The following is a 13,386-nucleotide window of genomic DNA, read 5'->3' as shown; positions in this document are numbered from 1 at the left end:
CAGACTGTTCCCCTGAGTGTGGATAAACACAGAGAGCTGATGACGAGCGTCCTCGTCGACCAACGGCTGACTGAGCTGCAGCTGAAGGGCGGGGCCTGGCTGGCAGGGCTGACCACATCAGGACTGGCACAGCGATCCCCAGACTGCAGGTACCACCAGCTACCCTGTCCATAGAGTTGGATAAAAGGCGCACTTTCCCTCAATGGCGCTTCCCATGCCGTCACAGAAGTGGCCATTGCAAAGATAGATGAGCTCTCTAGTACATATCCATGACCCTGTCCCATCAGTGTGTCCAAATGAAAATGGAATTCAAATAGATGATCCTATCATGGATATAACGTATGAGAAATGTATTTGAAAACGGTTCCTATTATAACACATCAATCTTCTATCTCTTTCATTAAATCAATTAATCCTAACTTACACTAAGTAAAAATATTAACTGAGTCATGTGATGTCAATGGGAGTGAAAATTCGACTGAAGTGGAAGTTAGGATTCACTCCTATATAATCATATCCTTTATGACCTTTGAACCCTGTGCCCCTCAGGGCTGCGACCTCTAACCTCTATGATAGTGTGGACAACGCCCTCCACCGCCTCGTACATGTGTCCAATCACAGAGGCAGCGACCTGGAAGTCCTCGGTCGATTGGCTGCCATGGTGGACAAACTGGAAAAGGTAGGAGAGAGGGAGGGAAGATCTGAATGAAATGGAACACTAGTATAGCGTTGTACTGTGTTGTGTTGTATCACAGAGGGAAGACTGGAGAGAGAGGGAGTAGGTGGAGGGATGGGGGAGGAGGAGTGCTGGGGGATCCCTCTCTTTACTCCTTCCCTCCGCTTTCTCTCTTTCCCCAATCTCTGTCATCCCTTCCTCTATCTCCCTCCATCTCTTTCGCTATTCCTCTTCCTCTTCCCCCTTCCCTTCTTTCCCACTTCCTCTCTCTTTCTGATTCCCCCCCATTTACCTTTCTCCCCTTCCCCTCCTTATCCACTCCCTTCATCCTCTACCCCCCCCCTTTCTCCCTACAGCAAGCTCTATCTATTATGGTGTAGGATGCTGAGTTCAGGGAGGCAGTACGTGGCCGTGTTAACGGGTGTGGAGGAGACCTACCTGCCCCTCTTGGAGGGTCCAGACACCCCGTCCCCCCTCCGGGGGGAAGCAGACCTCCTTTTCCACAACTTGGCCAGCTTCAGCGCCTTCCACTCGCAGTACCTCCTCCAAGCCATGGAGGGAGCTCTACTGCAGAGTCTACTGAAACAGGACCTCTTCAGTAAATGTGTGAGTGGGTCACATAGAGTTGGATAGAGGGATGTTTTAGCATGGCAGCACCATCGAGAAGTAGAAGAAGAAGAAATTGACTACTTTATTCTATCTCTCCCCCTCTTTCTCTCTGGCTCTCGCTCACTCTTTATCCCTCTTTCTCCCTCTCAAACAAAGAGAGAGGTGTTTTTCCAGTACCCTCACTGCATATAGTAAGGACCAAACCAGAAGTGGACTCCTTGTTGGTCACTTAGGCTGCAGACTTCTTCAAGGTAAGAAAACGTTCCATTCAAAAAACATTATTACAGCATCAGTGGAGGCTGGTGAGGGGAGGAAAGCTCATAATAATGGCTGGGATTTTGAGCTGTTTCATATAGTAAAGGCAATTAGCACTGCATTGTATACCCTAAAATAACTCATTAATGTTGGATTACCCTAAAACCAATCACCAGACTTTCAATATATTATAATAGCCCGTCTGATACATACACAGAGTAAACAAGGAGAACATCACACAGATGGTATTAGCAGAGATCTGAGGGTAGAATGTTCACTGTAGTTATCTAAAACGACCACAGGGTGGCAGTAGAAGATGCCTAAACGTACCGGTACTGTATCATGAAAATGATGATGTGAGAACAATGATGATGGTGACGATGATGATTTGGTGGGAGGCTTGGCCAAATCTGTATATTTAATAGGATTTTTTTTTGTATTTGTAGTTTTGTTTTATGGACTGGAGTTGCAAGTATTGCACTGTGTTTGTTATGTCTGTTCTGTTTGTTGATAATTTGTATGTTATGTGAAGAAAAAAATTAGATTGATGATAATGACCATAGATGGCTGAAGTCCTCTCCTTCCCCTCTCCTCCTCCTCGTCCCTCCCCAGCTCAGACTCCGTGCCACCCCTCCTCTCTCTCTCCTGTCCTTCCCCTACTGTCTCCAGTCCCCTACACAGACTGGAACAGTACTGTGATGTTCTGGAGGAGCTGGGAGGGCTAAACCACTCCTATGACTCCTTCCTCTCCGTCCTCAGACACGCCCAGCGCCACGGTGAGGACCTCCGGGCCAGCGACCTCATCGTCGGGTTTCCGGTGAGAATACCAGATTTAGATTAATCTAGATTAGATTAGATTTAGATGAGTATAGATTAATCCCAACACTGGTATAACGCTCCCAGACTAGTGACAAGGTTTCAACCCTAAACTATTGTGTCTCAAATGGCACCATATTCCCTATATAGTGCCCTTCTTTTGATCATAGGGCTCTGGTCAACAGTAGTGCTCTATATAGGGAATAGGGTGCACACAAACACTCACACACATACATACACACACGCACAAGCATAAACATAGGATGGCATGTTAACACACACTCACACATGAAGACATTGAGACTCTCACACAGAGAGGTAGCTAGCTGAGAGGTAGCTAGCTAAATAACTGAGTGGTAGAGGAGGTTTGACACACTGCTCTCTGAGTGGTAGCTAGCTAAACAACTGAGTGGTGGATGAGGTTTGACACACTGCTCTCTGAGTGGTAGCTAGCTAAATAACTGAGTGGTGGAGGAGATTTGACACACAGCTCTGAGCGGTAGATAGCTAAAGAACTGAGTGGTGGAGGAGGTTTGACACACAGCTCTCTGAGCGGTAGCTAGCTAAATAACTGAGTGGTGGAGGAGGTTTGACACACAGCTCATGTTACATGACCCTCACATCACTGGACAGGTTAAAATACAACATGAAGTGGTTTGGGGGACGGTAAACTGTGCATGTCTGTGTGTGTAAGTGTGGTAAATTATAGGTCATGATCTGACAGTCAGTATGTTGTTGTAGTGTTTACATGACACTACATTTCCTTACGTGCGTGTGCTTGCCTATGTGTGCGTCTGTTAGGTCCCGGTGGCGGAGCGTGAAGAGCTGGTGAGTCAGGTGTGTGGGAGGACCAGGAGGAAGAGGACCGGGGTGTGTTCCTCTATCAACCCCTCATCGTCTTCACCAAGCAGAAGAGCCTGGGACACACCACCTACAGCTTCAAACACAGCACCAAGGTAACAGACACTGACTCAGACATAGGAACGCTGTATGCAAACACACACACATACATGCAGTACAGACACACGTACATATGCACACATTCACAATGACACACATGCTCACACACACGTATGTTCTCAAATAAACACGACACCTACAGAGGAATGACAGAGTAAATCCATAACTTCAAAACTGCAGTTATATGAGAAAAAGATGCATCCACTGTATGTATGCCTCTCTCTCTCTCTCTCTCTCTCTCTCTCTCTCTCTCTCTCTCTCTCTCTCTCTCTCTCTCTATCTCTCTCTCTCTATCTCTCTCTCTCTCTCTCTCTCTCTCTTTCTCTCTCTTTCTCTCCGTGTCCGTATCCGGGACTGCCTGACCCTGCAGGGTCAGAGTGGAGAGGAGAGGGCAGCCTGGACACATGATATCACTCAGCTCCTTTGGACCCACACCATACACAACACAGGTACGACCTCTAAACCCTGGCTTTACCCTTACAGTCACACTGTTGTCATGACTGGCCTGCTCGTGTCAGGTTACCGTGGACCACAATCCTACAGAGAGATCTCTGACACTCATCAGAAGGAAAGAGATCGAGAGCCATTGAGGTGGGGGGGTTTTATGACACCTCACGCCCATTGTAAATCTTAAGGCAGCAGGCAAAATTCCTTTGTCCTCTCACTATGGAGAACAGGCCTCAGAACATTAACATGCAATAAATGGACTTTGGGACAATAGGTTTCGTCAGCCACAATGGTGGTAATGACGATAGATGGAATACGAAAATGAATGTCGTTTTGTTATATTATTAAAAGTTAAAGGACGACGTTATAATGAAAACTTTGTAACTAAGAGTTTTCCTAATATGTGCCTGATGTTTACATATTGTACATTTGTGTGGAAAATGTTCAGAAAAAATATAATGTTTTTGTAAAGATGAAATGTGAAGTTAGTTGTCTAAATTGGAGCTGAGTAAAATCCAGACCTTGCCTCATAACTTGGTATGCCCAGAGAATTGCCCTGAAGGCGGAAATGCCCATTTCTGACCCGAAGGTATAAAACCTGTGAGTTAAGAATGAACATATTAGACTAAGTGACCCTGAGCTGCAGCCAAGGTATGAGTGGTGAGCAAAACCCAAAACGCAACACGAGGTTGAGGAGGACAAAATAACCTTTTTACAACCTATTCTACGGACAAGTAGCCGTATCTAACGTGGGTGAATTCAAGCAGGACCACCCGGTCACCACTCTCCAAGGAATCGTGTGTCTACACTGTTTTCCTTCCCACGCTGGAACCATCCCCACGGCTGATTAGCCCTCCTCCGAAGACCCCTTTTTCAGAGCAAGTGCGAGGAAACAGACCACTAAAAGAAAGGACACTAACATGAGGAGAAAGGAGGAGAAACAGAGTTACACCCGGTAACCGAAGATGGACCATCATCAGAGAAGTTGGAACCACGGTCCACGCAGAGACCCCCCCAATCAGAGACCTTCAACACGTAATTACATTGTTATATTCTGACCCATAAGAGCGGTAGTTTGGGGCAAGGTTGGGGTTGAAATAATCATAACTGACAAATGCACCCAATTGTGTTTTTCTCTCGCGTACTCTATCTCTCTCTCTTTTGAAATTGCCATTGTGTGTAACACGTGTCATATGGTGTTGGCCCGCTAGGGACCTGTTCATCGTACTAAGTTCTAATCAATAGCCTAGACTGTGTGCTTGTGTATGTGTATCCATAGCACAGGTATGACACCTGAACAGTCACCTGTCCCTTCTCTACCCTCATTCACAACATTCTAATCTAACCTTTCTCATTCTAACCTGTCACGTGGTCATGTGACCAATCTTACTCCAACCATCTACTACACAGGTGTGCATTCTTATAGATGCATCCACTGTATGTATAAGCCTCTCTCTCTCTCTCTCTCTCTCTCTCTCTCTCTCTCTCTCTCTCTCTCTCTCTCTCTCTCTCTCTCTCATGTCTGATAGAGACCATGTGTATTGGTCTGTCCAGTAAGATACTGCTAGATGTCACAGGAGCACCAGAAACATCTGAAATGGACTCTATCTACAGTCTGAATGACAGAGGTACAAATGCACTCACACACACCTTAACGGACCATATGATTACCTGATGTGTATTGTATCTCTATCCACAGTAAAACGAGATACTTTACCTACACCTTAGCCAACTACATTTAAACTCAGTTTTTCACAATTCCTGACATTCAATCTGAGTAAAATTCCCTGTCTTAGGTCAGTTAGGATCACCACTTTATTTTAAGAATGTGAAATGTCAGAATAATGGTAGAGAGAATGATTTATTTCAGCTTTTATTTATTTCATCACATTGGTTCAGAAGTTTAAATACCCTCAATTAGTATTTGGTAGCATTTCCTTTAAATTGTTTAACTTGGGTCAAACGTTTCGGGCAGCCTTCCACAAGCTTCTCACAATAAGTTTGGTGAATTCTGGCCCATTCCTCCTGACAGAGCTGGTGTAACTGAGTCAGGTTTGAAGGCCTCCTTGCTCGCCCACACATTTTCTATAGGATAGAGGTCAGGGCTTTGTGACGGCCACTCCAATAGCTTGACTTTGTTGTTCATTTTGCCACAACTTTGGAGGTATGCTTGGGGTCATTGTCCATTTACAAAACCCATTTGCGACCAAGCATTAACTTCCTTACTGATGTCTTGAGATGTTGCTTCAATATATCCACATAATTTTCCTCCCTCATGATGCCATCTATTTTGTGAAGTGCACCAGGCCCTCCTGCAGCAAACCACCCCCACAACATGATGCTGCCACCCTCGTGCTTCACGGTTGGGATGGTGTCCTTCGGCTTGCAAAGCCTCCCCCTTTTTCCTCCAAACATAATGATGGTCATTATGGCCAAACAGTTCTATTTTTGTTTCATCAGACCAGAGGACAATTCTGCAAAAAGTACGATATGTGCAGTTGCAAACCGTGGTCTGGCTTTTTTATGGCGGTTTTGGAGCGGTGGCTTCTTCCTTGCTGAGCGGTCTTTCAGGTTATGTCGATATAGGACTCGTTTGTGGATATAGATACTTTTGTACCCGTTTCCTCCAGCATCTTCACAAGGTCCTTTGCTGTTGTTCTGGGATTGATTTGCACTTTTCGCACAACAGTACATTCATGTCTAGGAGACAAAACGCGTCTCCTTCCTGAGCGGTATGACGTCTGCTTGGTCCCATGGTGTTTATACTTGCGTACTATTGGTTATACAGATGAACGTGGTACCTTCAGGCATTTGGTATTTGCTCCCAAGGATGAACCAGACTTGTGGAGGTCTTGGATGATTTCTTTTGATTTTCCCATGATGTCAAGCAAAGAGGCACTGTGTTTGAAGGTAGGCCTTGAAATACATCCACAGGTACATCTCCAATTGACTCAAATGATGTCAATCAGCCTATCAGAAGCTTCTAAAGCCATGACATCATTTTCTGGAATTGTAAGGGGTGCGTACTAGCGGCAGAGAAGTTGCAGGAGGGCAAAAATGGTGTTTCTAACTGCGCAGTTTAATAATAAAAACCACCGGAAAACAGAACAATCAATAAATGAGTACAAAACAAGACGCACACCAGACATAACGTGCATTTACAATAAACAGTACCGGACAAGGACATGGGGGAACAGAGGGTTAAATTCACAACATGTAATTGATGGAATTGAAACCAGGTGAGTGGGAAGACAAGACAAAACAAATGGAAAATTAAAGGTGGATCGGCGATGGCTAGAAGTCCGGTGACGTCGACCGCCGAACTTCGCCCGAACAAGGAGAAGGACCAACTTCGGAGGAAGTCGTGACAGGAATTTTCCAAGCTGTTTAAAGGCACAGTCAACTTAGTGTATGTAAATCTCTGACCCACTGGAATTGTGATACAGTGAAATAATCTGAAAATTACTTGTGACATGCACAAAGTTGATGTCCTAACCGACTTGCCAAAACTATAGTTTGTTAACAAGAAAATTGTGGAGTGGTTGAGAAACGAGTTTTAATGACTGCAACCTAAGTGTATGTAAACTTCTGACTTCAACTGTATCTCCCTGTGAATAGTAATATTTCACTTTATAGAATTGTCCTCTGTCTTTCTGCGGTGATCCAATTTTAATTTCATTATAAACACTTTATTGGCAGGCCACTGACCCTCCCCCACCACCTCTCTATCTCTTTTTCTTGCCCTCCCTCCCTCCCTCCCTCCCTCCCTCCCTCCCTCCCTCCCTCCCTCCCTCCCTCCCTCCCTCATCCTTTCTGTCTTTCTCTCTCCCTCTCTCTCTGTCTCTCTCTCCAAATCCCTCTTTATCTCCCTTTCTCATTCACTCATTCGCTCTCTTGCTCTCCCTCTCTTTCTCTCACTCGCTCTCTATAGTTCACAGTAGCTGTTCAGACTCCTCCTCTGTTGGCAGTCAGAAGGAGGGGGAATCCCCAGCGTCTGGGAGGGGACACACACAGGTGAGTTACACACACTCATACCCACACTCCCTCACTCACTCACACACACATACACACACATATACACAAGCAACCACATTCACACTGTGCTTTAAATGCTATGGTTGCTGTTTGTCTCTACAGCATCAGTCTCCTTCCACTGCAGTGTAATCTTGATCTCAGCGACAAACACGAGTGATCTTATCTTACACCTACTGTCATCTCTTTCTGTTCCTCTATATCTCCTTTTCTCTTCCTTTCCTTCCTTCTGCCCTGTCAACCCGCAATCTCCCCCCCCTCTCCTTTTAACTTCCAAACCAGCCGCCTTGTAATCTACATTCTCTTCTAGAGAAGACTGTATTGAGATGACTCAATCTTACTCTACCTGAATACACACATGATGTGCCACAGAACTCTTTCTGGCAAACATCTAACACCCAAGCCTTTCTCAACCTCTCTCTGTTAACTCTCATCCCTTTCTGTCCAGAAACTGGATTCCGGACTCCAAAACAACGTACATTTTACATTTACATAAGGGTGAAACTGAACATAACAAACAAAGAGACATTACGGCTCTAACTAACCCAGGATCTAGCATCAACAGAGCCTGCTGTGGGTGGCCATGTTGGATCGGCCGGACACAGTTGCTCGCAGAGTCATTGATACCGTGGACACTCCAGCCACACAGAAGGAGCATTGTCCTCCCTCTGCGGCTCCCCGCTAGGGCAAACCACTCTGTCTGAACCACTGACTGGCAGCCATGGCCTAGTGTGTGTATGTGTGTGTGTGTATGCGTGTGTGTGTATGCGTGTGAGTGTATGTGTGTGTGTGTATGTGTGTGTATGTGTATGTGTGTATGCGTGTGTGTGTGTATGTGTGTGTGTTTGTGTGCGGGCGTGCATGTGTGTGTATGCGTGTGTGTGTGTATGCGTGTGAATGTGTGTGTATGCGTGTGTATGTGTATGTGTGTATGCGTGTGTATGCGTGTGTGTTTGTGTGTGTATGCGTGTGTATGTGTGTGTGTGTGTGTGTGTGTGTGTGTGTGTGTGTGTGTGTGTGTGTGTGTGTGTGTGTGTGTGTGTGTGCACTATAGCGTATAGTGGCTTTATTGGACTTCATTAAAATATATCCTTTCATGATGCCGTTTATACAGTGCAGGTTGGTTGGGATGTTAGTAGTGTAGATTCTGTCTGTGTGACCGTATATGTGTTATAGCCTAGACTAGGTGCGATTGGGATCTATGCAAATTAGTATGTCCGGCCCTGGATGCATGAGCACACACAGTATGCAGAGTGTGGAACACACACACACACACACACACACTGTCGACAGTCTTATTGTGGTATAGACAGTAGAGTACTGTTCTGACACTGTGGCCATCGTACAGCTCAGTACAGTAGCCTATAGACCAACCAGGTGACATATATGAACCAACGACAGGAATGGCACTCTACTATCCATAGGCCTAGTCTGGACCAAATAATAACACGGAAAGATAATGTAAACATCGTATAAGAACCAAACTATTCATCCAAGCACCTAGAATCAAATCAGCTGTTAAGGCTGTGAGGAGAAACTACCAAACTATGTTTCGTCAACTGGTTTGTTAGAGTGTTGGGTCTTTTCAGTGACTATTTGATTGATTGATTTTGTTATCCTTCTCTTCCATATATGCTATACTTTTATATTCACCAAGTGTACAAATGTTTTGTTTGCGATCATGAGCTAATAACGCAATATGACATTGGTTAGGTATAGTGTGTAAAATGTGTAATGTGTTATTCTAAATAATATGCTTGTAGCTTTTATTCACGGTTTGCACCTCCGTCACTCGCCCACGTCGTTGCTTTTGTTATCAATGTTCTACAGATGCCGTAGCCATATTGATCCCCAACGTAGATTGGGGCACAGTCATACTGAACGGGGGCTGATCTAACTGACACTATAGTGGTTTGGAAATACGATGACAATGCTAAAGTAGGCAAATGATTAGTAGGAAACAACTTTGCCATCATTATGATGTTGTCAAATTGACTTTAGAGAGACAACAATGTTGCCATTAACTAGCAAGTTTGTAAAAAATAGCTAGCAATGCTAACATTAGCAAGCTAAAATGCAGTGCTGTCCCCTTAATCTTAGCTAGCTAGCTAAAGTTATATTGCATCTAAAGCCAATCTGATAACATCCCAATGATGACAAAAGGTTTTCCTGTTTATTATTTGCCTCCTTTTGAGATGTCATTGTGTTTCAAAGCCACTGTAATGCACTTTTGATTAAATCTTCATTAGCGGCAATTGACAATGCATTGAGTAGAACACTCAGTCGGGCTTTAGTCCTAAAACAAATGTTCAAAACAATAGTGACAAAAAAATGTACTCCATGATGACGTTATTCGAAATGAATGAAAGTTAGCAAGTTCCAAAAGGTTTTGTCATGAATTTATAGATTGTGTATTTTTGAATGCAATATGCACTACTAGCCTATGCCTCCAACTTTTTTTATTTTTTTTATTTTTTTTTACTTGACCTTTATTTAACTTTATTTACAGTGCCTTGCGAAAGTATTCGGCCCCCTTGAACTTTGCGACCTTTTGCCACATTTCAGGCTTCAAACATAAAGATATAAAACTGTATTTTTTTGTGAAGAATCAACAACAAGTGGGACACAATCATGAAGTGGAACGACATTTATTGGATATTTCAAACTTTTTTAACAAATCAAAAACTGAAAAATTGGGCTTGCAAAATTATTCAGCCCCCTTAAGTTAATACTTTGTAGCGCCACCTTTTGCTGCGATTACAGCTGTAAGTCGCTTGGGGTATGTCTCTATCAGTTTTGCACATCGAGAGACTGACATGTTTTCCCATTCCTCCTTGCAAAACAGCTCGAGCTCAGTGAGGTTGGATGGAGAGCATTTGTGAACAGCAGTTTTCAGTTCTTTCCACAGATTCTCGATTGGATTCAGGTCTGGACTTTGACTTGGCCATTCTAACACCTGGATATGTTTATTTTTGAACCATTCCATTGTAGATTTTGCTTTATGTTTTGGCTCATTGTCTTGTTGGAAGACAAATCTCCGTCCCAGTCTCAGGTCTTTTGCAGACTCCATCAGGTTTTCTTCCAGAACGGTCCTGTATTTGGCTCCATCCATCTTCCCATCAATTTTAACCATCTTCCCTGTCCCTGCTGAAGAAAAGCAGGCCCAAACCATGATGCTGCCACCACCATGTTTGACAGTGGGGATAGTGTGTTCAGGGTGATGAGCTGTGTTGCTTTTACGCCAAACATAACATTTTGCATTGTTGCCAAAAAGTTCAATTTTGGTTTCATCTGACCAGAGCACCTTCTTCCACATGTTTGGTGTGTCTCCCAGGTGGCTTGTGGCAAACTTTAAATGACACTTTTTATGGATATCTTTAAGAAATGGCTTTCTTCTTGCCACTCTTCCATAAAGGCCAGATTTGTGCAATATACGACTGATTGTTGTCCTATGGACAGAGTCTCCCACCTCAGCTGTAGATCTCTGCAGTTCATCCAGAGTGATCATGGGCCTCTTGGCTGCATCTCTGATCAGTCTTCTCCTTGTATGAGCTGAAAGTTTAGAGGGACGGCCAGGTCTTGGTAGATTTGCAGTGGTCTGATACTCCTTCCATTTCAATATTATTGCTTGCACAGTGCTCCTTGGGATGTTTAAAGCTTGGGAAATCTTTTTGTATCCAAATCCGGCTTTAAACTTCTTCACAACAGTACTTCGGACCTGCCTGGTGTGTTCCTTGTTCTTCATGTTGCTCTCTGCGCTTTTAACGGACCTCTGAGACTATCACAGTGCAGGTGCATTTATACAGAGACTTGATTACACACAGGTGGATTGTATTTATCATCATTAGTCATTTAGGTCAACATTGGATCATTCAGAGATCCTCACTGAACCTATGGAGAGAGTTTGCTGCACTGAAAGTAAAGGGGCTGAATAATTTTGCACGCCCAATTTTTCAGTTTTTGATTTGTTAAAAAAGTTTGAAATATCCAATAAATGTCGTTCCACTTCATGATTGTGTCCCACTTGTTGTTGATTCTTCACAAAAAATACAGTTTTATATCTTTATGTTTGAAGCCTGAAATGTGGCAAAAGGTCGCAAAGTTCAAGGGGGCCGAATACTTTCGCAAGGCACTGTAAGTAGGCAAGTCAGTTAAGAACAAATTCTTATTTTCAATGACAGCCTAGGAACAGTGGGTTAACTGCCTGTTCAGGGGCAGAACGACAGATTTGTACCTTGTCAGCTCAGGGGTTTGAACTTGCAACCTTCCGGTTACTCGTCCAACACTCTAACCACTAGGCTACCCTACCGCCCCAACTCAATACAATACAATGAGTGTTGGGTTCAGTTACAATAACTTACATGTATAATTAAGTATAAAAATAATTCTAAGCTAGTTAAAGTTGGCACCAAACAGTATTTAAATCATGTTATTGTACAATATGCAGTAAGCTATTGATTGGGGACCATACTTAGGCAGCCCTTTCCCTCCACGCCTAACATCCTCAGATAGCAGCCAGCTATCTGTCTCTCTCATTGTCTGGTTTCATGGGTCTCATAGGAACTCTCCATATCTAAATTCAAAAGGATATTGAACCCATTGAATCGATATCTACAGTAATTTGTCTAACTGGAAGTTATGCAGTACCACACTACTAACTCGGTGCTACAAAATATATACTACATTATATTGGGAGAGGTATGTACTACAGAATACATACTACATTATATTGGGAGGTGTATGTACTACAGAATATATACTACATTATATTGGGAGAGGTATGTACTACAGAATATATACTACATTATATTGGGAGAGGTATGTACTACAGAATATACACTACATTATATTGGGAGAGGTATGTACTACAGAATATATACTACATTATATTGGGAGAGGTATGTACTACAGAATATAAACTACATTATATTGGGAGAGGTATGTACTACAGAATATACACTACATTATATTGGGAGAGGTATGTACTACAGAATATATACTACATTATATTGGGAGAGGTATGTACTACAGAATATACACTACATTATATTGGGAGAGGTATGTACTACAGAATATATACTACATTATATTGGGAGAGGTATGTACTACAGAATATACACTACATTATTTTGGAAGAGGTATGTACTACAGAATATATACTACATTATATTGGGAGAGGTACACTACTGTTCAAAAGATATTCCATAAAAAATCAGACATTTCCAGTTACAATAGCCATTTCCAACATTAACAATGTCTACACTGTATTTCTGATCAATTTGATGTTATTTTAATGGGACAAAAAAACGTGCTTTTCTTTCAAAAACAAGACCATTTCTAAGTGACATTTCTAAGTGACCCCAGACTTTTCAACGGTAGTGTAAATAAAAGTTTTATTTTCATGTGTTTTTGTAAGTGCCATCTTACATAATGCAGTTTTCAAGCACAAAATATACTTATGTTTTTAAAAGAATTAGGAAATGCTTGTTCTGTTTGTGGTTCAATGTTTGCATGCTATGTGGTTGCAGGTATCGGACTTCAATTGTACTTACACCATTTGTACCTGTATTATTCAATTCAAACTGGAAGGA

The 13,386-nt window shown here is 43.0% G+C and overlaps 1 protein-coding gene and 1 long non-coding RNA gene across 2 annotated transcripts in view; both read left to right on the top strand.

Annotated features, from left to right (window-relative positions):
- Positions 1 to 2,176: 2,176 nt before the first annotated feature.
- LOC135574163 (uncharacterized) lies at positions 2,177 to 3,765 on the top strand. Its single transcript, XR_010465189.1, has 3 exons — positions 2,177 to 2,357; positions 3,158 to 3,312; positions 3,687 to 3,765. It is a non-coding gene; the product is annotated as an uncharacterized LOC135574163 (long non-coding RNA).
- A 3,934-nt stretch (positions 3,766 to 7,699) lies between these two features.
- The window catches only part of LOC115122337 (zinc finger protein 219-like), a 36,686-nt gene continuing 30,999 nt past the window's right edge, over positions 7,700 to 13,386 (top strand). The window contains 1 exon segment of the mRNA XM_029651543.2: positions 7,700 to 7,777. The gene's annotated coding sequence lies outside the window, so the exon portion shown is untranslated.

The sequence above is a fragment of the Oncorhynchus nerka genome, linkage group LG12 (genome assembly GCF_034236695.1).
Source record: "Oncorhynchus nerka isolate Pitt River linkage group LG12, Oner_Uvic_2.0, whole genome shotgun sequence".
Classification (NCBI taxonomy): Eukaryota; Metazoa; Chordata; class Actinopteri; order Salmoniformes; family Salmonidae; genus Oncorhynchus; species Oncorhynchus nerka.
Note: the sequence above shows the minus strand (reverse complement) of the source record. Positions and strands in the feature narration are given on the sequence as shown.